Source organism: Erythrolamprus reginae, chromosome Z, assembly GCF_031021105.1.
Source record: "Erythrolamprus reginae isolate rEryReg1 chromosome Z, rEryReg1.hap1, whole genome shotgun sequence".
In the NCBI taxonomy this organism is placed as follows: Eukaryota; Metazoa; Chordata; class Lepidosauria; order Squamata; family Dipsadidae; genus Erythrolamprus; species Erythrolamprus reginae.
The window spans coordinates 92398926-92415287 of NC_091963.1; positions in this window are offsets into that span (position 1 = coordinate 92398926).

Below are 16362 nucleotides of genomic sequence, written 5' to 3' on the forward strand. Positions count from 1 at the left end.
TCATTTTTGTAGAGGGGCCGAAAAGAATCGTGTCTATTACATTATTATTTTGAAATCCAAATTGTTTTTTGTGTTGTTCGTATTTTAATTTAATTTGTAAATATGTTAACCAGTCTATATTAATTCCTTGATTGTTCAGTTGTTGTTTAGGGATAAGAGCATCTGATTCGTCGAGTAGTTGTTGATATCTCAGAATTTTAGAGTGCGAGAAAAGATTGGGAAAGATTAGTATTTCATTGGGGGATATCCATTTTGGTATTGAGGTGTAATAATTTTTTTTAATAGTAAACCAGATTGTTATTAGTGTTTTGCGTAGGTAATGATTTTTGAAGTATTTAGGTATTTTGTGGTAGTCTGCTGTCAAGAAAGTATGCCACCCAGCAAGAAGATCGAATCCTTCCAAAGTTAGAAGTCTTGTATTTTGGAGCGTAATCCAATTTTTAATCATGGTTAAAATGGTAGCTTGATAATACATATAAAAATCTGGAAGTCCAAGTCCACCCCTGGATCTAAGGTCTTGAAGGTTTTTCAATTTTATTCTGGCCTTCTTCTTGGTCCAAATAAACTTCTTTACTTGTTTGTGAAGAGTATTGAAAAAAGTTTTATTCAAATTTATTGGAGCAACTTGAAATAGATAAAGAAACCTTGGAAGAATGTTTGATTTATGGCAGCTATTTTCCCCATAATAGATAGATTTAATTTTGACCATCTGTTAAGATCTTGTTGTATTTCTTTAATTAATCGTTCGTAATTGTCCTTTTTGATCGTAGCATAATTCGAAGTCATCCAAATTCCTAAGTACAGTGAACCCTCGATCATCGCGAGGGTTCCGTTCCAGGACCCCAAGCGATGATCGATTTTTCGCGAAGTAGCGGTGCGGAAGTAAAAACACCATCTGCGCATGTGCAGATGGTGTTTTTACTTCCACCGCCGCCCGCAGCGCGTTGCTGGGGAGCGCGCGCGCGTTGCTGGGGCCGCTCCCCAGCTGGGGAGCGGATCTGGGGTTTCCCCCAAGCGCGCGCGAGTTGCTGGGGCCGCTTCCCAGCTGGGGAGCGGAGCCGGGGTTTCCCCAAGCGCGCGCGCGTTGCTGGGGCTGCTCCCCAGCTGGGGAGCGGATCTGGGGTTTCCCCAAGCGCGCGCGCGTTGCTGGGGCCGCTTCCCAGCTGGGGAGCGGCCCCAGCAACGCGCGCGCGCTTGGAGAAACCCCGCTCTGCTCCCCAGCTGGGAAGCGGCCCCCAGCAACGCTGCGCGCGCGCTTGGAGAAACCCCGGCTCCGCTCCCCAGCTGGGAAGCGGCCCCAGCAACGCGCGCGCGCTTGGGGAAACCCCAGATCCGCTCCCCAGCTGGGGAGCGGCCCCAGCAACGCGCGCGCGCTTGGAGAAACCCCGGCTCCGCTCCCCAGCTGGGGAGCGGCCCCAGCAACGCACGCGCGCTTGGGGAAACCCCAGATCCGCTCCCCAGCTGGGGAGCGGCCCCAGCAATGCGCGCGCGCTTGGAGAAACCCCGGCTCCGCTCCCCAGCTGGGGAGCGGCCCCAGCAACGCACGCGCGCTTGGGGAAACCCCAGCTCCGCTCCCCAGCTGGGCAGCGGAGCTGGGGTGTCCCCGCGCGTGCCGCCCGCCCGCCCCACGCCGTTGCTCGCGCCGCCGCTGGGGTCTTACGGGGCAAGAGGGGAAAGACCCAGGGAAGCCCGCCCAGCTTCCCAGCTGGGGAACTCCACCATCTACGCACACATGCGCAGATGGTGGAGTTTACTTCCGGGTTTAAAACTCGCGAAATAGCCCTTTCGCGATACTTGAGGACGCGAAACTCGAGGGTTCACTGTATTTAATTTTTTTTGTGGTCTTTATTTTAATTAATTCTTCCAAGGTAAGTATCTCTTTTGGTATCATATTTTTTGTCAAAATTTGAGTTTTATTTTTATTAATTTGCAGGCCAGATATTTCACCAAATTTGTAAATTTCGTCAAATAGAATGGGTGCTGTTCGAATTGGATCTTGTAGGATGAATACAATGTCATCCGCAAAGGCCTGCAATTTGTAATGTTCTTTTTTAATCATAATTACCGTGAATTTGTGAGTTGTTTCTTATAGTTTTAAGAAAGGTCTCGATGGCCAGAATAAAAATAAGTGGGGACAGAGGACATCCTTGACGTACACCCTTAGTTATAGTAATTGTATTGGTAATATCATTGTTAAAGAGAATTTTGACCGATTGGGTAGAATAAATAGTTTTGATTAGATTGAAAAATTTGGAGCCGAAATTCATGTATTTAATTTGATTTATAAGGTAGTGCCATTGAAGACTGTCAAAAGCTTTTTTGAGATCCATAAATACTAATGCAGCTGTTTTGTCATAGTTTTTGTCATAGTATTCCAAGGCATTTAGTATGGTTCTTGTGTTTGTGGAAATGTTTCTTCCCGGAAGGAATCCGTTTTGGTCAGAGTGGATAATTTTGTTTAATATATTTTTTAGTCTGTCCGCAATTATTGATGCAAATATTTTATAGTCAGTATTAAGTAATGCAATCGGTCTGTAATTCTCCAAATGATGTCTATTTTCAATGTCTTTAGGAATAAGGGTTATATAGGATTCAAACCAGGACGTGGGCAGTTTTGCATGTGAGAGCGCATTGTTATAGATGTCTAAGAGTATGGGTGCCATTATATCAATATGATATTTATAAAATTCAGATGGGATTCCGTCTGGTCCTGGAGTTTTATTGTTTTTTTGTTTGTTTATTGCAGCCTCAATATCCGAAATAGAAATTGGTTTGTTTAGAAGGGTTCTTTGGTCATCTGTTATCATAGTTGTTTGTTCATTTGTTTGTAAATATTTTGATATTAAATCGGCATCCAAATTTGAGACTTGATAGAGTTGTTGATAAAAGTTTTGGATAATTTGTTTTTTATCAGAATTGGTCGTTTTCAATTGTCCAGAAGGGTCAACTAAAGCATCTATGTTTCTATCAGATTTTTGATGGGCTAGTTTGAGAGAAAGCCAACGTCCTGGTTTGTTGGCCGATTCAAAGTATGTTTGTTTCGCATTTTTAACCTTTTGAGCAATGTGTTGTTGTGTTATATAAATTTATTTCATGTTTGATCGTGTTTATTTCTAATAGAATTATGTTATTTTTAGGATCATTGCAAAGTAGTTTTTCTGCTTCTTGAAGAGAGATGTTTAGTTTTTGAAGTTGCGCATATTTTTCTTTGTTTTTGTTTGCTGTATATGAAATGTAAATACCGCGTATATATGCTTTAGTGGCGTCCCACGCTATTTCGTTGGGTATCTCACCATTGAAGTTAATTTGGATGAAGGGGGGGGATATCATTCTGTATTTTATGTTGGAATTGTTTTTGATTTATCACTGTTGAGTACATCGACCATCTATGCGGAGTGTTGTAAGTATATTGTCTCTTATTGTGAGTAGGAGGGGATTGTGGTCTGCCCAAGTTGCATTGAGTATTTGAACATCAATTATTTGATTTATGATTTCTATATTAGACCAAGCCATGTCAATACGTGAGCAGGTTCGATGGGGGGGAGAAAAAAAGGTATATTGTATAGATTTAGGGTAAAAGTATCTCCAAATGTCTTTTAAGGCATATTCATAAATTATTTGTTTAAAGGTAGAGGGAATAATATTACGAGTACGGCACTTGGAGTTACCTTTATAATCCTTGTTTACATCGACTATTGCGTTAAAGTCTCCAATTATTACAAAATTGTTTAGATCTAATTCTAATATTTTTTTGTGTAAATTTTTAAAATAGGAAGATTGTCTAACAGATGGTGCATATATTGATATTATATTTATTGTTCTTTTATTTTGTAAAGTTATTTGAACAATTAGTAATTGACCATTTTCATCGGTATATATTAATGTTGGAGAATAAATTTTTTTAACATATAGAACTATGCCTCTCTTTTTTTCGGAGGCGGAAGCACAAAAGAATTCAAACTCAGATTTAATTTTAAGGTTGGGGATAGCTAAAAGAGTAGTATCTTCATTTTTAATGTGGGTTTCTTGTAGTGAAATTACATCATAGTTGTTTTCAAATAGTTTATGGAATATTTTTTGTCTCTTTTTATATGAGTTCAGACCATTTATGTTTGTTGAAAATAGTGTGATTTGGGGTTGTTTATTGTTGCGGTGTTGGTTCCTTAAATTTCTCCTTTCTTGCCTCAGCTCTTGCTCGGGTAACTGGTCCATGTTTGTTTGACTCGTCATTCTGATTTTGTAATTCTTGATCATTGTTTATCAGATTGTCATCAAAGGTGGTTTCTTCGTTTCGGGGAGTGTCTCTAGTGTCAACCCCCCCCCCTCGGCCTTGCTGTGTGCCATTATTTTCACTTTTTATATATATTTGGTTAGAAATATTTGGAATATCCTTTTGAAAGGCAAGCACATGATAGCCAGACAACTAATTTTATGAAAGAAATCCATTTTACTAAAAACAAGTATGTAATTTTGAAATTAACAACATAATTTTTATATAAATTGAAATAAATGAACACGGGGGGGAGACATTTATGTGCAAAATAAACAAATATGCATCAATTTTTCCAGTTCAATTTTCATATCATTATGTTCAGAAATGTTCAAGCTACCAATCCCACATCAACTTTAGTAAAATAGAACACATTTTGCAAGCAAAACTATCTATAAATTGGAAAACATTTCACAAAAACGGGTGTGTGTGCACATTTTATCAGCAAAATAAACCAATAAGCATTAATGTTTTCATTTCAATTTTCATTTCAATGTGTGCAGAAATGTTCAAACTTGTTTCCAAGTGAAAAAAGCTTTCAAAAAGACCAATTATAAGTACCTAAAATGAACAATTTGCAGTCCAGGTCAAATAGACCCGGGAACATAACATTAGGGTATGTTTTCAAACAGAACACCCAGGTTTTTAAAAGGATGGCTCTCTGATCTTGAGGGAAGAATTAGGTCCCTTTTCAAATGCAGTCCAGAAATCCTGCTTGGTTGAAAGTCTATTTCCTGGAAATCACATCCCGCTCTTTTCCCCCCATTAGTAGACTATATTATATTTTATCCTTGGTCTTATTTTTGTAAAAAGAAATATAATTTCACATGAAAAGGAAAAAGAATATTGAACACAAATTCGATTTTATAAAAGTAAGAAATAATTTAAGGAAGAGAAAAAGAAAAGGTAGCATAAGCAATAAAAGATTGAAAGATAAAGAAAAACTTTTGAATAATTAACAAAGTATGATATACAGTACTTAATTATTATATTAGCATACTGCTAATATACAGTATGTGATTGACAGTAAGTGAAAAACTAAAAACTAATAAAAAAGAACACTTAAAATAACTGTAAATTATATGTAGACTATATATCAGATATATAAAATATATGTATATAAAATATAGACTCCAAAGTTCACATTTATGATGTAGTATAATTCCAATGTTTAGAAGAAAAGTCCAGAAATGATTTCCAGCTAAGATTACATTGCATATCAGATTTTTGAAATATGAAGTTACTCTAATTAAAGCATATTTCTATTATTTATTATTTCATATAAGTAATAAGAGAAAAAGAAGGCAGAAAAATCATTTAAAATAGAGAAAATTGGATTTTTAAATTGGTCAGATGTCATTTTGGATAGGCATTTTAAAATGCTACAACTACAGTATTTACCGTATTTAAAAAATCTATCATCATTGTTATATTTTGGAAATTCAATGTTGAAATTTGATTTAAGAGTGCCATCTGCTGGCAAAAGATAGGTATAACACATTCCCCAAATCCTGGAAATACAGTGTACTGTACTTGGCTATTGGAGATGTATATGTGAGAACAAGAAAGACATTGTTATCAAACTGACTCCTGAAGGCTTCAACACAGGACCAAATTTACAGAAGAATTTATGAAGCTTCTGTTTTCAGATTACCCAGAGGAACAGTTTGAATAGCTTTGGGATATAAAGATTCATGAATATTGAATTTCTTGAGAAGTGACCTTGGGTTTGAATATATGTTTTTTAGAATATTGGACAAAAAAGAAACAAAATTAAATTAAACCAGAAATGAGTGCAATTTGGGAAGAAGCTGCATCGATATTAAGTATTAACGATACTTTGACAAGACTAAAAGGAGATTATGAATAAAATGCAGAGCATAGATGAAGAACTGAAAAATAAGACACGGACAACGAAAGACCAAGACGGCCAGAAAGAGGAGGAACCAATTGAAAGAGTAGATGAAAAAACAGGACAGACAAACGAACAAATAAAACGAGATGACACGATGACCCTATATATATAGAAAATAGAATATTTCTCAGTATACATTAAAGAAAAGATACATTTGTCAGGAATCATGAGGTACAATATTTAATTATTAGAGGGGGTCAAATAAGCAATGAAAAAACAATATTAAGGATACAAGCAACAAGTTACAGTCATACACTCATTAGTGGGAGGAAATACGTGATAGGAATGATGAGAAAAAAATAGTAATAGTAGTGCAGACTTAGTAAATAGTTTGACAGTGTTGAGGGAATTATTTGTTTAGCATTCGGGGGGGGGAAACTGTTCTTGTCTTTAGTTGTCTTGGTGTGCAGTGCTCTCTAGTGATGTTTTGAGGGTAGGAGTTGAAACATTTTATGTCCAGGATGCGAGGGGGTCAGTAAATTTTCACAGCCCTCTTTTTGACTCGTGTAGTATGCAGGTCCTCAATGGGAGCCAGGTTGGCAGCAATTGTTTTTTCTGCAGTTCTGATTATTCTCTGAATGTTGATCTTGTTGGGTTGCAGAACCAAACTAGACAGTTATAGAGGTGCAGATGACAGATTCAATGATTCATCTGGATCAGCAGCTTCTTGGGCAGTTAGCACAGAAAGAACATTCTTTGTTATGCTTTTTTGATGATGTTTTTGATATTAGGTGACCATTTTAGGTCTTGAGATATGATAGAACTTAGAAATTTGAAGGTCTCTACTGTTGATACTGTGTTGTCTAGTATTGTGAGTCATGGTGGGATGGGAGGGTTTCTCCTAAAGTCTACCATAGTTTGTACAGTTTTGAGTGTGTTCAAATGTAGTAAATATGATGAATATTATTTTATTTGTTCTAAAGTGTGGATAGAAAGGGAATATCTTTAAATATAATAGTAGCATAATTAAAGTTAGAAAAAGGATGGAAACTAGAAAGGGGGGGATTAATGGAATACACACTTTATTTAATAAGTTGAAGTAATAATAAGAGGGGAAATCAGAATTGAACAATGATAGTATTAAGAATGCTTGAATTATATGGTGATTGGCTAACATACTGAAATACTGAATAATTAAATAATGGAAGATTATTTAACCTAAGCATGTGTATTACTATTAGAACCATATAAGTGTGTTAATTGTAACAAATTATTAATATTTTATTTGTAGTAAAAGGAATTATATTCAGAATATGGTGATTGGTATAAAAATAACATATTACTGAATAACTAAATAATTAAAAAGTATAATTCAACAAAAATATATGTACTATTACAGTGATCCCCCGATCATTGCGAGGGTTCCGTTCCAGGACCCCCCGCAATGATCGGTTTTTCACGAAGTAGCGCTGCGGAAGTAAAAACACCATCTGCGCATGCGCAGATGGTGTTTTTACTTCCGCAGCGCTAGCGAGGAGCCGAAGATTGGGGTTCCTGGGAAGGGGACTCAGCTGGGAAGCGGCGCTGGGGTTTCCCCACCGCCCACGCAAACTCCTCGCTGCTGCTCGCCCGCCCTTCGCCCGCCCACGCCGCTCGCTCGCGCCGCTTCCCAGCTGAGTCCTGAAGCCAATTCGCTTCAGGACTCAGCTGGGAAGCGGCGAGAATGAACGGCGTGGGCGGGCGAAGGGCGGGCGAGCGGCAGCGAGGAGTTTGCGTGGGCGGCGGGGAAACTCCTCGCTGATGCCCGCCGCTCACCCTCCCGCCAGCAAGAGGGGGAAGACCTAGGGAAGCCGCCCAGCAGCTGATCTGCCCGGCGCCATCTACGCATGCGTGCCCATAGAAAAAAGGGCGCGCATGCGCAGATGGTGTTTTTACTTCCGGGTTGCAAAATCGCCATATAGCCATTTCGCAATGATCGGGATCGCAATACCCGGGGGATCACTGTATTACCAAACTATATAAACTTGTCAACTGTAGCAAATATAGAATAGAATAGAATTCTTTACTGGCCAAGTGTGATTGGACACACAAGGAATTTGTCATTGGTGCATATGCTCTCAGTGTACATAAAAGAAAAAGATACATTTGTCAAGAATCATGTGGTGCAACACAATGATTGTCATAGGGGTCAAATAAGCAATGAAGAAACAATAAATATTAATAAAAATCTTAGGATATTATGAATATTTTATTTGTACTAAAATATAAGACACTCAGCTGCCAAGCTGTTCACACATTGATATGTCAGTAAAAAATAAAAATAAAAAGCTTGTAAAAAAAAAACCATATGTGTACTGATGATCTGCCAAGGACTTGAGTGTACTGTATTTCATATGACATCATGGTTTCTTTCTTTTGCAAATATGCATATTCATTGCAAGTGGGACAATTACTAGCAAGGTCTTTGAATTCACCTTGCATACTAGGCCAATAGAGTATCACAGCTTCTCTGTAGCAAACGTCACCCCCAAAATGGCTTAAGTGTATGCGCAATAACATCTCTGCTCTCCATGACTTTGGCACTGTGACTTTTGGACCCTTGTACAAGATACCATTTTGTACACTAATCTCATCTTTGAAGGACCAATATTCCTTCACAATTACAAGGACTGCCTCCTTTTCATCTGGTTATTCACTCAGAGCAATAGCCTTCAGTGCCTAAAAAGCTGCATCAGTGTCTTATGTACTGCCTGAGTTGATATAGCCACTGATTTGTGAGATTAGGATTGGTATCTGCTTAATTGACTTGGCAAAGGTGTTTTGTTCCTGTTGCAACAAACAAACCATATGATGCTCGTGCTCTCCTCCAGATGTCACTTGATCTGATGTTTTTTATTTATTTATATGTTGTTTGTTTGTCAACAAGTGCAATGAAAAAACAACACTAATAAATGGATATAAAGAAGCAAAACATAGGCATAATCACAAAACGAGTACATACAAATGGGTATAGTAGGACAGGGATGGTAGGCACGCGGATGCATTTACGCACACCAATCTAGGAACCTCTTAAGAAATGTGTAAGATCCACGGTAGATAGTTTAAGATAAAAGGTATGGGGCAGGGGTGGGCAGCAGGCAGGAGGGGATGGAAAGCAGTTCCACTGGTAGAAACAAAGCTGTGTGTCCAGCTTTAGCTGACCATCCCCTCCTTCCATCCTCCTCCTCCTCGGAAAGCGGCAGGGAGACCAGCACCAACAGGTGTTGCAGTGGACCCATTTCCTCCCCCCTCTTTTCTCAACAGCTGATCGGCACCTGCTCGTCTAGCTACCCAGCCTGAGGTAGGGGGCGACCCAGGAAAGAGCACAGGAAACGCGAAGCAAATTGTCACCCCAGAGAGCGACACTGGTGAGGTTGTAAGTCAAGAACTTAACAGTTCACTTGAACGATGATGATCGTTCAAGTCATTCCCACCTAGTCACATGGCCGGCAAGCCACTCCTACCCAGTCACATGATCATCAAGCAGCACCCACAAAATACGCCACATCTACAGTGTGGCAGTAAAAATTTTGGCTGCCCATTACTGGTATGGGGGTTAGAGAAATTAACAACAGGATCAAGTAAAGTGTTCCAGACATTTGTTACTCTATTGTATTTGTATTTTCTGCAATCAAGATTAGAGTGGATTACATTTAGTTTGTATCTGTTGTGATTGAAATTAAAGTAGTTATTAACAGATAGGATGTTAAGATAGATGATTTTGTGTACTAAGCTTAGGTCTGAATGCAGGAAAAAATGAATTTTATTGCAAGAAGAGAAATTGAGTACTCTGCTCAGGTTATCATTGATATACATTTCATTTCCTGGCTTGTAGACAATGTTGATATTGTAATGCTTCAAGATAAGCATCATGCTCTGTAAATGTTTGGGAACACACAAAAAAGGCATCTTGAACATGGTTATTAGCAGTTTATGGTCAGTTTCAACTGTGATCCCGGCCATAAAGATTATGGAAATGCAGGCAAATACAATATTTAAACATTCCTCTGTAGATGAAACAGTTCTGGGCTTATAGGCAGTGGCTGATCTTCTTGTAATTGGCAAAATCCTAGGCTATTTCTGATACCATATTTCATGTGGCGTAATTAAAATGCTATGCAAGCCATTACTTATTAGTAATCTTATTAGAGAGTGTAAAATACAACAGGAACAGGAAATACATCATAGGAACAATAGAGATGAATCCTAGAGTAGCAATGTGATACAGGAAACAATACTAGAGAGGAATGATAAAGCTGCATATAGGTAGACCCAACACCTGTAACATTAGTGAATTGTTTATTTGGTTATTAACTGTATTGTAGCCAAATGCTGCTTGTTGAGTTTAGATACTGAAGAGGCAGGAGACTGGCAGTGAGACTTCCACTCTTTATTAGTTATAGTGAGCAAACATCAGCCCCTGACTACTTTTGGCAGGGGTTTAAAACCCTGCTGTTCTGTTCGGGTCGTATGCGACCCGAAGCCAAGTTTGAGTCCCTGTAAAAAAATTTCCCTGCATATCTGAAACTTGAAATTTCATGACTTTTCATCATTTCAGGGGTTCTCTCTATGAGAATTTTTTTTTTGGGGGGGGGGGGGGGGGCTTAGTTTTTGCTGGGCAAAAAAACTCCCTAATGTTATGTTCGGGTCACATACGACCCGGACCAAAAACTCTTCATTTGAAGTGCTTATGTTTGGTCAATTTGAAAACTTTTTTCACTTGGAAAGTAGTCTGAACATTTCTGCACACAATGATATGAAAATTGAAATGAAAAAAGTAAATCTTATTGGTTTATTTTGTGGATATAATGCATGCCCCCCCCCCCCCCGTTTTTGTGAATATTTTTCAATTTATGGATAGTTTTGCTTGCAAAATCCATTCTATTTTACTAAAGTTGGTATGGGATTGGTAGCTTGAACATTTCTGAATATAAGAAAAATATAAAGGAACTGAAAAAAATGATTCTTATTGGTTTTTTAACATCAGAAATAAGGCCTCCCCCCCGCCTCGGCTGCTTGCATCCATTTTCACTTTTTATTTTTTTATGCTCCAAATCCGAAATATTCTTTAAAATCTTAGGCATTCATTTACTCAAATTAACAATGCTGATCATCAAAAAATATTTTTGGGGTGGTGGCTAATTGTTTTCTGGGCAAAAAAAAAATCATCACTTCGAGTCTGTTTCTGTTCGTATATGACCGGACCAAAAATATTTTTTTTAGGTACTTGAATTTGATCTTTTTGAAAACTTTTTCAACTGGAAAACTAGTTTGAACATTTATGAACATAATGATATGAAAATTGAACTGGAAAAATTGAGACTTATATTTTTATTTTGATCAAAAAGCCCCTCCCCCCATCCTTTCTGAATTTCGTGTCAATTTCTATTTTTTAAGGCTACAAATCCCTAAGGAATTTTCCCCCAAAAGGTTTGATATACTAAATTGAACAGTCCTGAACATAAGAAAAATATAAATGAACTGAAAAAAATGGTTCTTATTGGTTTATTTTTGCCACAAAAGGGCCACCCCCCCTCGGCCTTGCTGTGTGCCATTATTGTCACTTTTTATACATATTTGGCTAGAAATATTTGGAATATCCTTTTGAAACAATCCTGAACATAAGAAAAATAGAAATGAACTGAAAAAAAATGATTCTTATTGGTTTATTTTTGAATATAAAACCATATTGTCTTATACTCGAGTTATAAGCCGACTCGAGTATAAGCCTATTTGAGTATAAGCATGGGGGCCCATTTATGTGCAAAATAAACCAATATGCATCAATTTTTCCAGTTCAATTTTCATATCATTATGTTCAGAAATGTTCAAGCTACCAATCCCACACCAACTTTAGTAAAATAGAATGTATTTTGCAAGCAAAACTATCCATAAATTGAAAAAAAAAATCACAAAAACGGGGGGGGGGGCATGCAATATATCCGCAAAATAAACCAATAAGATTTACTTTTTTCATTTCAATTTTCATATCATTGTGTGCAGAAATGTTCAGACTACTATCCAAGTGAAAAAAGTTTTCAAATTGACCAAACATAAGCACTTCAAATGAAGAGTTTTCGGTCCGGGTCGTATGTGACCCGAACATAACATTAGGGAGTTTTTTCGAACAGAACAGCAGGGTTAAATAGGGAGCCCGTTGGGAAAGAAGTCAATTAGAATTTCCCCGCTCCACTTCCTTGTTGGACTAGAGTGAAAACTTTTCCCAGCTTCTTGGGACATAACATCCCTTCCCTAAATTAACATACATAATCATTTAAATATATAGGATGTTTAACTGCTCTAGTTGATTTGCGCAATTTAGTCGGGGCATTGGCTGAGACTGGAGAGGATGTGTTTTCTTTCTCTGGCTCCCTCTCTGGAACCTTCTGGAATAGCTCACCCAACGTGTTGGATTCGATCGAGTTGGACTCCTTGTTGACATTGGGTGGCGCTTCTGGATCAAAAGATGTACACCGAAACTTTCCTTCTCATTTGAATAATTTGGCTGTAACCTGTCAAGGAGAGACCAGAGTTTTCATCCTATTAGAAGTTCTGCAGGGCTTTTCCCTGTAGCTGTACCAGGGATTGTGTGCTGTGTTGTTAAGATTTTGTCTATGCAGGCCTACCAATCTTCCGGACTGATCTGGCCTAGGGCCTCCATTGCTGCTTGGCTTGAAGGGAATGATCAGTGTGTGTTTGATTCCCAGACTGGCTAGGAATCCTTCAAACAGTGTTGATGTTAGCTGCGGTCCATTGTCTGAAAGTATTGTATCTGGAAGCCCATGTGTAACAAATAATTTTCTTGGAACTCTAATGACTGCCTCTGATGTCATGCTATGCATCCTTTCCACTTCCAACCATTCTGAATATGCGTCAACTAGAATATTAGTAACATTTCTAATATTAGTAACATTTCTAATATTAGTAACATTTCTAATGTTAAAATATTGAAATGTTTGCCCATGAAATAGACCCATGAAATCCATGTATATGCGTGACCGAGGAGCTTTGGGTTGTTTCCACTTGTAGGCAGGGGACCTTGGGGGAAAAGCTCTAGATTCCTGGCATGGCATACACCCTGTGACCCAGTTCTCTATGTGTTTGTGCATATTGGGCCATCACATATAACTCCTTGCCAGTGCCTTTCTCCTGACCACCCCTGGTTGCACCTCATGAACCCCTTAGAATATCCTCTCATGATAGACACTCCCCTTCTACTGCTATTTCATGTTGTCTTTTTGCATACAGTTAGAGATCAGGTTTTACCGGCTCTTGTGGCCACCCCTCCTCACCCAGTTCAAACTAGTACGGAATCCCATGTTCTTGACTGTAATGTCCAGTGAATAATGACCCCGGCACAGCAGAGTCGATCGAAAGGATTGGGATGCCCAGAGCGCAGTCATCCACCACATCTGGCAAGGGGCAGGAGCGCAGGAAATTTGCATATCACATGGCCCTGCTGGTATTTTAGTGCATAAGAACAGGCAGCAAGAAATAAAAACATCTCAGCATTCTTGGAGAAAGAGTGTCCATCGTGGGCTTGTTCCCCGCTAGGAGCCCTAATAAGGGCTGATGATCAATGACCAGCTTAAAATGCCTCCTGTAAAGGTATTCATGGAAACATTTTACCCCAGCTACAACAGCAAGGGCCTCCCAGTCAATTTGACCATAATTTCTCTTAATGATTGACAGAATCCTGGAGAAATAGGCAATAGGGGCTTCATGGCTTGGAATCTATGACTCAGGATTGCCCCCACTCCAAAATTTGATGCATCACACAACAGTACCGCCAGCAATGTCTCACTAAATTGTATCAGGAAACTTTTTTCCAAGAGGAGGTCCTTTACAGCTTGAAATGCCCTCTCTTGCGTCAGACCCCAAAACCATGTAATTTTTCTTAGATAGCAGTTTGTGGAGTGTCTGAATGTAAAGAGTGTCTACTGGCATGGGTGCCAAGATAGAGGGGTGTTCGTGCATATAAATACACAGATAGGAAAAAAGCATTTAGATAAGAAAAAAACGTTTTCTATCACAAGGAAAAAAGCCAACTCTGGAAGAAATAGATTATTTAAGTAAATTCTTCACCTTGAAAGTCGGAAAAGGGGGATGGGATGGGTCAGATACAGAACCCTGTATGACAGAACTTTATCTGAATGAGAAGGCAGTAATTCCCCCCCCTTCTTCCTCCCTCTTCACAATAGTTGTTTAACAGCCATTTCACTGGAACCAATTTCAGTCACTAAACAAGGACTGTCTCTACTTAGTAGTCCTGCCTCCAATTTTCTCTACAACAAGTCTGTGAAGCAGATTAAAAAGAATCTTCCTCTTCAAAAAATAGGCTCACTTTTCTTTAATATACTACACCAAATAATGATTTGTTAGTATTTTTGTTTAAATACAAAATAAAAAGAACAAGATGAAGCAACACAAGTGACAAGCTAAAGAAATTCCCCTATTATTGTTTGTGCTCTTGGGTAATGGTAAGACTGGAGAGTGGAATATTGTCAATTGGAGATGGTTCTGCAAAAGCAGAGTTGGCAACCGTGGCAAAAATAAAAGAACTGATAAATTAGCTCCCTGGGACATCTTTGAAAAGCTTAGGAGATCACCCACCTGTGCTCTAGATGTGTATTCATAAAGAGACTGCAGCACAGTGATTTTCTATTGATTTAAATACTAGGAGATGACAGAATCAGCTGTCCTTGCAACTGCAGTGGAGACTTTTAAAGGGAACAAAGTTTTCAAAACTTCATTTTCCAATTTTAAAAAATTATTAATTATTTTAAAACTAGTGGAGAACTTTAGGATGATGGGTTTGAAAAGACTTTATCAGATGATTTAAAAGAAAATTTAGTTAAAAGCTTAAGAATTGAAATAAATAACAAAGCTAAATAAGTGTTTTGATTATAGAGTTATATAAATTATAGATTGCAAATGGGAATACTGACTCTTACTATAAAAATTTGAAAGCAACTATAAAAATAAACAAGTTTTCATTTGTTTATCTTAGCATATCATAACAAAAGGTAAGTGATGATTTTATAAATTGAACACTAGAGGGAACTAAAGATTTTAAGCAGAAGGAAAAAATACAGGGCTGCTATTAATTAATACTGGAATTTACAGAATGATACAATATACAACACCAGAAATATTAAAGCAGATCTCGGATGAATGGAGCCAGAAGTTAGCAATTATAAGATCAACACTGGTAGTAATGATTTCTTCTATCTATTGATACCTAATGTTAATAAATGATTAACAGATCTGGAACAAATTTTATCTGATAAGATTACAAATGACAAGACAAGAGAATAGTTTGGAAAAGAATGTTTTACTAGACAAACACAAGAAAGTGGGTTAGTTTTAAAAATTAAAAAAGGGAAATACAAATGATAAACCAACAAAATGACTTGGAAAATTGTTTTCTTATTGGATTTACAGAATAAGTTTGTAAAGCCTTGAAGAAATCTGTGTGATTAAATAGAATAGATAGAATAGAATAGAATTCTTTATTGGCCAGGTTTGATTGGACACATCAGGAATTTGTCATTGGTACATATGCTCTCAATGTACATAAAAGGAAAGATACATTTGTCAAGAATCATGGGGTACAACACTTAATGATTGTCATAGGGCACAAACAAGATAAAGAAGAATCGAAAAGAAATCAAACTCTATAATAATATTTCATTGAATTAAAGCTAGAAGTAGTAATGATAGAAAATATTTGTAGCTCAGGTGGTAGATGTTGGTGGTGGTTTGTTTTCCAAGCTTGTTGTTCAGCTTCGAAATGTTTCATCACCAGGCTAGGAGACATCCTCGGCAGTAGATCCCCAACTGAAGTCCCACTCAGGATATCACCTAGCCTGATGATAAACTTTCATAAGCTAAACAGCAAGCTCAGAGAACAAACCACCACCAACAGTGTTAGAAGTAACAGGAAGGAATGTAAAGTTAGTTTGGTTGGTCAAAGTTAAAGGAACATACAGTGGAACCTCGACATACGAGCAGCTCTACTTACGAGCTACTCGAGATAAGAGCTGGGAGGGGAGCGACATTTTTGTTCGCCTCCCGAGCTCACATTCGGGATACGAGCGCCAAGGAGCTGTCTCCTGAAGCCGAACACTAACTTCCGCTTTCGGCTTCAGGAGACAGCTCCTTGGCGCTCGTATCCCGCGTGTTTTAAAAGGTTGCA